Source organism: Quercus lobata, chromosome 3, assembly GCF_001633185.2.
Source record: "Quercus lobata isolate SW786 chromosome 3, ValleyOak3.0 Primary Assembly, whole genome shotgun sequence".
NCBI lineage: Eukaryota > Viridiplantae > Streptophyta > Magnoliopsida > Fagales > Fagaceae > Quercus > Quercus lobata.
Window position 1 is genome coordinate 15928385 of NC_044906.1, and position 8188 is coordinate 15936572.

Here is an 8188-nt window from a genome sequence, read left to right on the forward strand (position 1 = left end):
TGGATCATAATTGGATTTAATTGGGTTAATATCTATTTAATCCAATTAATAATTGTGTGGATTTGGGTCTCATTTAAGCGGATGGTTTGGTTGGGTAAATGGGTTTGGGTTGAGAGATAGAGAGAGTGAATCGATGGGTGATGAGCAAAGAGCAAAGGTAGTAGTGCTCGGTCATGGAGTTAGTGAGAGATCTGGTGGTGGTGGTGTGATGAGCAAAGATGGCAGTGCTCGGTCATGGAATTAGAGAGAGATCTGATTTTTTTGGAAAAGAGAGAAAGAGAGGAAGGATTGAGAATGTCTTAGAAGAGTTGGAGAACTGGTTTGAGAAGGAGGTTTTGGGGCTGAATTTTTTTCTTTTGAGTGTGTTATTGTGTGAGAAAATGCTTAGTAAAATGTTATTTTGATTAATTGTTATTGATCTAAGAATATGAGTTATATTTTGGGAAGAACACAAAGAATATAAACATGTTCTTCCAAAAAATTTATAATAATGAAAGGTGTAAGGGCGGGATTTGGTTCCTAAGCCCACAAGTTAAAAGGGGTTTCGGCCCAAAGAGCCCAATACAATGAATTTGTAGAGAGTGGGTTCAAAAACTAGGCTCTAATGAGTTAGACAACAGTTATAGTTAGTCCAGATGATAAGAAAGCAAAGATAAACTAGTTTTGTCTAAAGAAAATCGTCCTCAACACTATCCGAGGAGATCAGTTCTTATAATGCGGCTAGAGAATTAGCTACAAAGCATTTAATGTGACGGTAACAACTTTCTCTTAGATATTATCTGGCTTCCCTCTGTCCTATGCTTCTAGGATGCTTACCCTTATCAATAGAACCTCTTGGAATGTTGCCCTGGATGGCAAACCACACCTTCGGACCTCGGGTTTACTCAATCGAGGATGCATTCATCCTCAAACCACCTTCTTGGACTCTTATGACCAAAACTCACCTCTTCACTCACTAACACGGACTCCCATGACAGTGTTTTACCTGTCCTCGGACAATTTTATATCCTCGTATTGGGCCCCCCACCCAATATATACATAGATGGGTGATCAAGAAGGACCATGGCCTAAGCTTGTGACTTCCATTGCACTACGGAGGGGTGCTCGCTTAAGGTTTGTCCAAGTGATGGAACCTACGTCATAATTTGTTGCATCTATGTATATATTGGGCCGGGGACCCAATCCAAGGACATGAAAGAGTCCGAGGACGGGTAAAACACTATCATGGGAGTCTATGTTAGTGAGTGAAGAGGTGAGTTTTGGTCATAAGAGTCCAAGAAGGTGATTCGAGGATGAATGCATCCTCGGCTAAGCAAAACTTAGGTCTGAAGGTGTGGTCTGCCATCCAAGGCAACGTTCCAAGAAATTCTATTGATAAAGGTAAGCATCCTAGAAGCACAAGACAGAGGGAAGCGTGATAATATCTAAGAGAAAGTTGTTACCACCGCATTGAATGTTCTGTAGCTAACTCTCTGGCTGCATTAATGAGGAAGTGATACCTGAACAGTAATTTTTAGTCTTACATCTACTCCCTAAAGACTTTAGGAATGTGCTGATGGGACAAGCATCAACACCAGCAATCTAATCTACACGTGGAAGGTAGAGATGAAAGGAGGAAAATAATATAAAATAGAAAGAAGACCCTAAGGGAAAATGATCGAGGATTTGAGAGAAAAATACTGTTAGAGGAAGAACAAAACTTGTAACCTAATTCAAATGTGATATTTATAAGAACTGATTTCCTCGGATAGTGCTGAGGACGATTTTCTTTAGACAAAACTAGTTTATCTTTGCTTTCTTGTCATCTGGACTAACTATAATTGTTGTCTAACTCATTAGAGCTTAGTTTTCCAACCCACTCTCTACAAATTCATTGTATTGGACTCTTTGGACCGAAACCCCTTTTAACTTGTGGGCTTAGGAACCAAATCCCGCCCTTACAAAAGGAATAAAAAAAATAATTTAATTATCTTACTTTCTTTTTTAAAAAATTAAGAAATTCAAAAAAAATTTAATTTGTATGTGATTTATTATTTATTTAAATACTGATGTGGAATTTTTAATATGCTAAATATGTTTTTTTAATATTTTTTTAGTAGTCATGTCAGCATTTAGTATGTAAACAGTGCACTCCATTTGCCACGTAAATAATTTTCTTTAGTGAGATGACAGTAAGAACCAAAATGGAACGCATTTTTCATTTTAGAGACTGAAAACAGTAAAATAGAAAAGTAGGGACCAAAATAGAAATGACCCCAAAATATAGGGATAAAAAGTACATTTATGCCTTTTTTTTTATTTTTTATTTTTTATCCTTCCCATGCCTAACTATTTTTTTCGCTCTTTCCCCCCAAATGTCACTACAAGAAAAAACCTAATCCCCTCCCACCCGTTATTTTCCCTAATTTTTCACTACCCACGTTTGCCAAAATTTCCCCTTTCCAAATCTCAAAAAATCAAATCCTCCCTACTTCTATGTCTCACAAAATCCCTAGCTTTCTCTTATTTCTCCTTCGTCCCTCTCTCAAGCTCAATTGATCTATTATTATCAATCCACCAAAATTATAGTGAAGATTATTTCTGAGTATTTATATTGTTAGTAGGGATGGGAATGATTAAAAATTTGGGGTTTTTTTTTTCACAATCTCTTATAAGTCTTGCCTCTTTTCTCAAAACAGCATTTTGACCAAGTGGGTTTTTGATTTGTGCAGGTCTGGAGCTGTCTCCACGTGAACGCCAACAGAAAGTTATTGTCATTCTTTTCTCATTTGTGCCATTGTTTCTTCTTTTTCTTCTATTTTTCATGATGTGGTCTTCTTCCTTCATTTTTTTTTTTTTTTTTCAACTTGTTGCTTCTTGTTCTTTGTTTTAAGAATTCCACTATGCACATATGCCTTAAGAGAATTGAAGATGCTCATTTTTTTTCTCCAGTTGTTTACATATGCTTGCAATACTTTAATGTATTTTAAAAAAATTTGAAAAAGAAAAACCTTGACCTTTCGTTGTCTTCTTTTCCATCTGCCCATTTTGGGGACTTGGAAAAATGTTATGTTTTCCTCTATCCAATACCAAAATGTTAGGGTTTTGTGGAGAATAGGGGTATTTTACCTTTTCATTTTTTTTCTACTTTCTTAATTTTGAAGTTTTTGTTGAAGTGGGTCCTTAATGTTTCTGAGATATTCACTTTGGTGGCTGGGTTTGTAAATGTCAAATCTAAGGTGCCTTAATGAATGGTATGTGTAATGTATGTCAAAATTTTCCTATTCCATAACCTAATATGAGCGGCTTTACCATATGCAATCATGCAATGTGTATCACTTTTTAAATAGTGTTTTTTCCCCCCTTTTTGTACCATTGTTCTTTAAAGGTAGTTCTACGTGAATCATCTTTCATAATTCTATGTCGCTTTAATCAGAAAGGCGCTATTGTTGAGAGACTTATAGAGGTCACTTTGAAGGATTGGAGCCATCTGCAGGAGCTCCTTTCCATCTGTGAAGGTAAGGGAACTTGTATTAGATTATTGCACAAAATGATTTCATATTCATGTCACAGTTGTTTCACTATATGGATATTATATTGTTAGATTGAGAATGTATGATCAATAGAGATTGAGAGTTGATTTATGTTATGGAATAAAGGATTATTGGGTTGATTTGGTTGAATGTGAACCCAATATGGATGATTGCAGTTGTTGCCAAAATCTTGTGTCACATTTTAGTGCTAAGAAAAATGTAAATTTTTGCATAATTATGCAGCCTATTCCTTCTCGTAATTCCCTGCCACCTTTGTTTCAAAAGATTTATGAAACAAGGTTGCAAAAGAAGACATGATTGCATATTAACTAGCTAATGATGCAGCCCTATTTAAAGGGGAATGGCAATAAATGACGTGTTTAGCCAACCTCAAAGAGGTGAATTAAATTTATTAGCCAACCTCTGGTTAGTTTCTTCTCCTGAAAATTCTATCTCAATGTTTGTGTGTTTTTTCTTCAAGAATTCATTATCTATTGTTTCGTTTAGATTCCAAGCTACTATTTCAGTTTTGGGTTAGTTCATATTTGTGAGGGTTATGACAGTTTATGACTGGTTGTAATTATCATTGATAGTGGATATTTGTAATGGCAAAGAAATTAAAAAGATAGAATATAATGGAGAAGACTACTAATAAGGCATTGCTGGTTTTTAGTCTATTTGTTATGGCAATTGTCGTTGACCAAATGGGAGCTACTATGCATGTTTCTAAGGTGTATAAGGGTGTGTTTTATAATTCTAAATAAACAATGAGCCTCAAATAGGCTATGTGCCCTATTTGTGCTTGTTCAGTCATATATCTATGCATGTGGGCTAGTGTAACAGTGTTATGTTATATGAAATAAAAAGTGTGCTTTAGCTAAGTAACATTCACAAAGTTGGCAACGTATTCTACATATTATTTTACCAAGTGTATTGTTAATTGCATGACATCTAGTGCACCAACTAATGAGTTTTCTATGGACAAGGTCCTTTCGTTGAGTTTCAAAACCCACTTCAGCCTTAACAGGAAGACCAAGTATATTGTTAGGCTTGCATCAGTTTTTCTGCTTTCAGATTATTTTTTTAGAAAAACTGATCTTATTGGTTTCTTTGATAAAAAATGTGTCACTTTGGTTTTATGTTCTAATACAATTATTTGAGATTTGGCTGTGTTAAGATTGGACTAATTTTTTTTATTGTTGGTGCATGTCAACTATTAATTGATTCGCTTTCTACAACATATCAGAGTTGGTTATGGTATTATTAGAAGGAGAAAGAAAGGTATGTAAAATATGCTTGAAGGCATTGATGCTTTGTGCTTGTAATTCTTTTACTGACAAGGTTTGAGTTCAAATTAAAAATCCAATTTTGAACAAATTGAAGTAAAATGAATGATATCTCGTTTAATGGTAGACAATTTATCATGAATTTTAGATGAGCTTGAATCTCACCTTCCCTAAGGGTAGAAGGAAGGTGAGATTCAAGGTAATGACCTCCACCTCAAGAATTGTGGTACTACTTTTTGGGTAAAGCAGGTGTCTGATGTTATTTTAGCTTGAATTAACTTTGTGTATATTTAAGCTCTCTTTTTCTTGCTGCAAGACCATTGCCTCATGATTTGAGGCATGGATGGCATGATGGAAGACTACCAGTAGATATAACCTGTGTAATAAGGTGAAGTTTTGGGACTTCCACCCTTCAATGTATCCTTTACATTTTAAGGTTATGACTTTACTATGGAAGATTTGCTTTGATTCTCATAAATAACTATTCTCACATTATTGAGTAATCTTGGATTGTATGCACTTATTGAATGAGCAATATGAAAAGTCCTAAATCTCTAAGCTTTTCTAGTCATTCTATTCGATCCATTTATATGCACTTATTGAGTAATCTTGGTTTGTATGTAGGACGTTCCTTCGGTCCAACAATCTCTAGCTCTCTAAAAATCATCAGCTGCATCCCATCAACCAAACAGCTTATAAGTTTTATGTTGGCTTTCAAGGACTTTTTGTGTACAAAAAACTACATATGAACAACCTCATTTTTTGCAAGTGTTGAAGGATATTTTTAAACACTTTGGAACTTTGATTATGGTAATAACTTAATTTAAGCGGTTGTTTTATTCAAAGGACCACATCTTTTTTTTGTTAATCTTATGATGATGGTTATAGACAATGTTATGTATTTGATAATATATTTCTACATTAATATAATGTTAGTTTGGAGACATTTGTGGTGTTGTTAATTAGTTACATTTGTGGTACTGTCTTAGTAGAACTAAAATTATTACAAGTTCTTTATAATAGGTCTGTAGTTTTAAAACCCAAGGGGAAAAAGAAATTTAGCCTATAGCGGTGGGCAAAAAGCGCCGCTAAAGGTCTAAAATTATGTTTTAAGAGAAGCCTTATAGCGGCATTTATAGCCAACTGCTAAAGCTTCACATATATATATTAGCGGTCATAACCATCGCTAAAAGGTGCATATGTTCTATTTTACATGAAGCCCTATAGTGGCGCACATATTCCGCCGCTAAAGGTCAATTGACCCGAATCCTAATCTCATATGGTGGTGGTTTTCTGCCGGCCGCAATAAACAAAAACCGCCACTAAGAGGTGCATCTACAGTGGTGCTTTTCGTTACCGCCGCAATAGATCTATAGTGGCACCGCAATAGTGACGGGAAGAACCACCGTAATAGCACTCGTCGCTAAAGGTCAAATGTACCTTTAGTGGCACTTTTGGCCCTCCATAATAGTCCGTTTTTCTTGTAGTGATGATCTAGGTGGTGTACTTTTTCATGCATCAACCATTCCAAAGAAATTGGTTTAGTCTTTTTGCAGATTCTAGCTCAGTTGATATGGCGGACACTTAAACCCCACATCGCCTCATTTTTTAACATCTCTAGTGCTGTGGCCAACCATGTCCCAAACACTATACCGGCACACACACAAATCTTTATTTTCCAATTGGCCATGCACTTGGTCCCACCTGACATGGCATGCTGCGTGACATCATCGAAAAGCTAGTTTCTTCACTATAAAACCCACCAAATCAACAAGCTTCATTCCTCGCTCCACAGTCTACACCTTGTAACATTAGTACATTTCTAGAGTCTACACAACATATTGATAATATACCCTTTGAAAGCTAAGAGAGTTTATAGAAATAATGGATAGGTTGAGATTTTTCTTGTGTCTTGTACTGATCACATCGGTTTTGTTTTCTAGATCCAAAGCTCGCCCTCTTAATCCAAACATGAAGGGGAAGAAGAACCAAACCCTATTGTTCAAAGACCAATATGAACCCAACAGAGAGATTAATCCAGGAGGTCCAAGGGTTCATGGTGCAGTAGTTGTTCTACTCAATAAAGGTCCAATCCCACCTTCAGCCCCTTCTCCATGCACCATTGATGGCATTGGTAACCATAAGATGAGTGGTTTTGGAAAATGTCCAGCTGGTGTATAAAACTTGTTGATGTTGCTCTTAATCAACAACTCTATATATGCCCAATGCTTCTGGTAAAAATCCATAATCATGTTCCTTATAATGTTCCAGTACCGAGTTCTTATAGTTGTGTATGAAGTCCTGTCATAATTTAATCTTTTTCACTACTTGTTATGACAATAAAATGTGTCATGATCAAGGTCATTTATACATGGATCTATCACTTTATCATGTACTAATCATGATAAGACACATTGGCCATTATGAAACATGTTATGAAAATTTTTAATATATTCCTAAACTTATTGGAAAAAAAAAGTGTGGGGCCAAAGAATTTGTGGTCCCAGCCCACTTTCCATTAGGGCTTAGGGCCCGCGTCGAGGAGAGTAGTTGCCAAGGACAAGCAGCGAAAGTCCAAATGGCCTAGAGGTGCAGTCGAGGATGACCCTGACCTTGGCATCCCGAGGCCTAAAAGGGAAGAACGATGCTTCATCAAAGGCAGCCTTCAAGCGCTCCCAGAAGAAAAGGCGAGTAGAATGGGACTCACACGAGGATACAGTGTGGGAGTAGTTCAAGGAAAAGACGTCACCTCCGCATTGAATGTGCCAACAAACATCCTAGCCACATTGATGGGAAAAGACCCCTGAATAGTGTAGCTTCGGTTATTGCAACTAACAGAAAGTGGGGGGAGGCGGCTGATGGGACAGGCACTTGAGTAGTTACCTACCTGATCGATAGATGGAAGGTCAGGATCAATTCAGAAGGGCTATATAATGTAAGGATTCATGCGCCAAGAAAAGGGGGAGGAGGGCGGAAACAATTGTACCCAAAAAGTGAAAGGAATAATAAGAACATTAAGCTCAATGGACAAGGTCCATGGGCAAACTTAGTTCATCTCTGTGCGTCCACCATGAACACCATGACCAACCACTGCCCGGTGACCAAGGTCTAGCCTTTTAGTCCACTCTCTACAAATTTATTGTTTGGGCCTTTAACATACGAACCCAACACCAGTTTGGGATCGTTACGAATTGAGTCCTTACAATTTAAAAGAAGTAGTGATACACTACTCCTTCGCGTCAATGCTTATAAGGTAGAAAGTGAGGGGGGGGGGGTTTATTCGATGTGGGACGACTAGGACTTTGCATGCATGCCGAGGTCGGCCAAGGACGTTGCAAGCATGCCAAGGACGTTGCAAAACATGCCGAGGACGTTCCAAAGCATGCTGAG

General features: G+C 37.1%; 1 pseudogene; it reads left to right on the plus strand.

The window, feature by feature from the left end:
- The first annotated feature begins 1030 nt into the window (after positions 1-1030).
- LOC115983075 lies at positions 1031-1169 on the plus strand (annotated as a pseudogene).
- The last annotated feature ends 7019 nt before the right edge of the window (positions 1170-8188 follow it).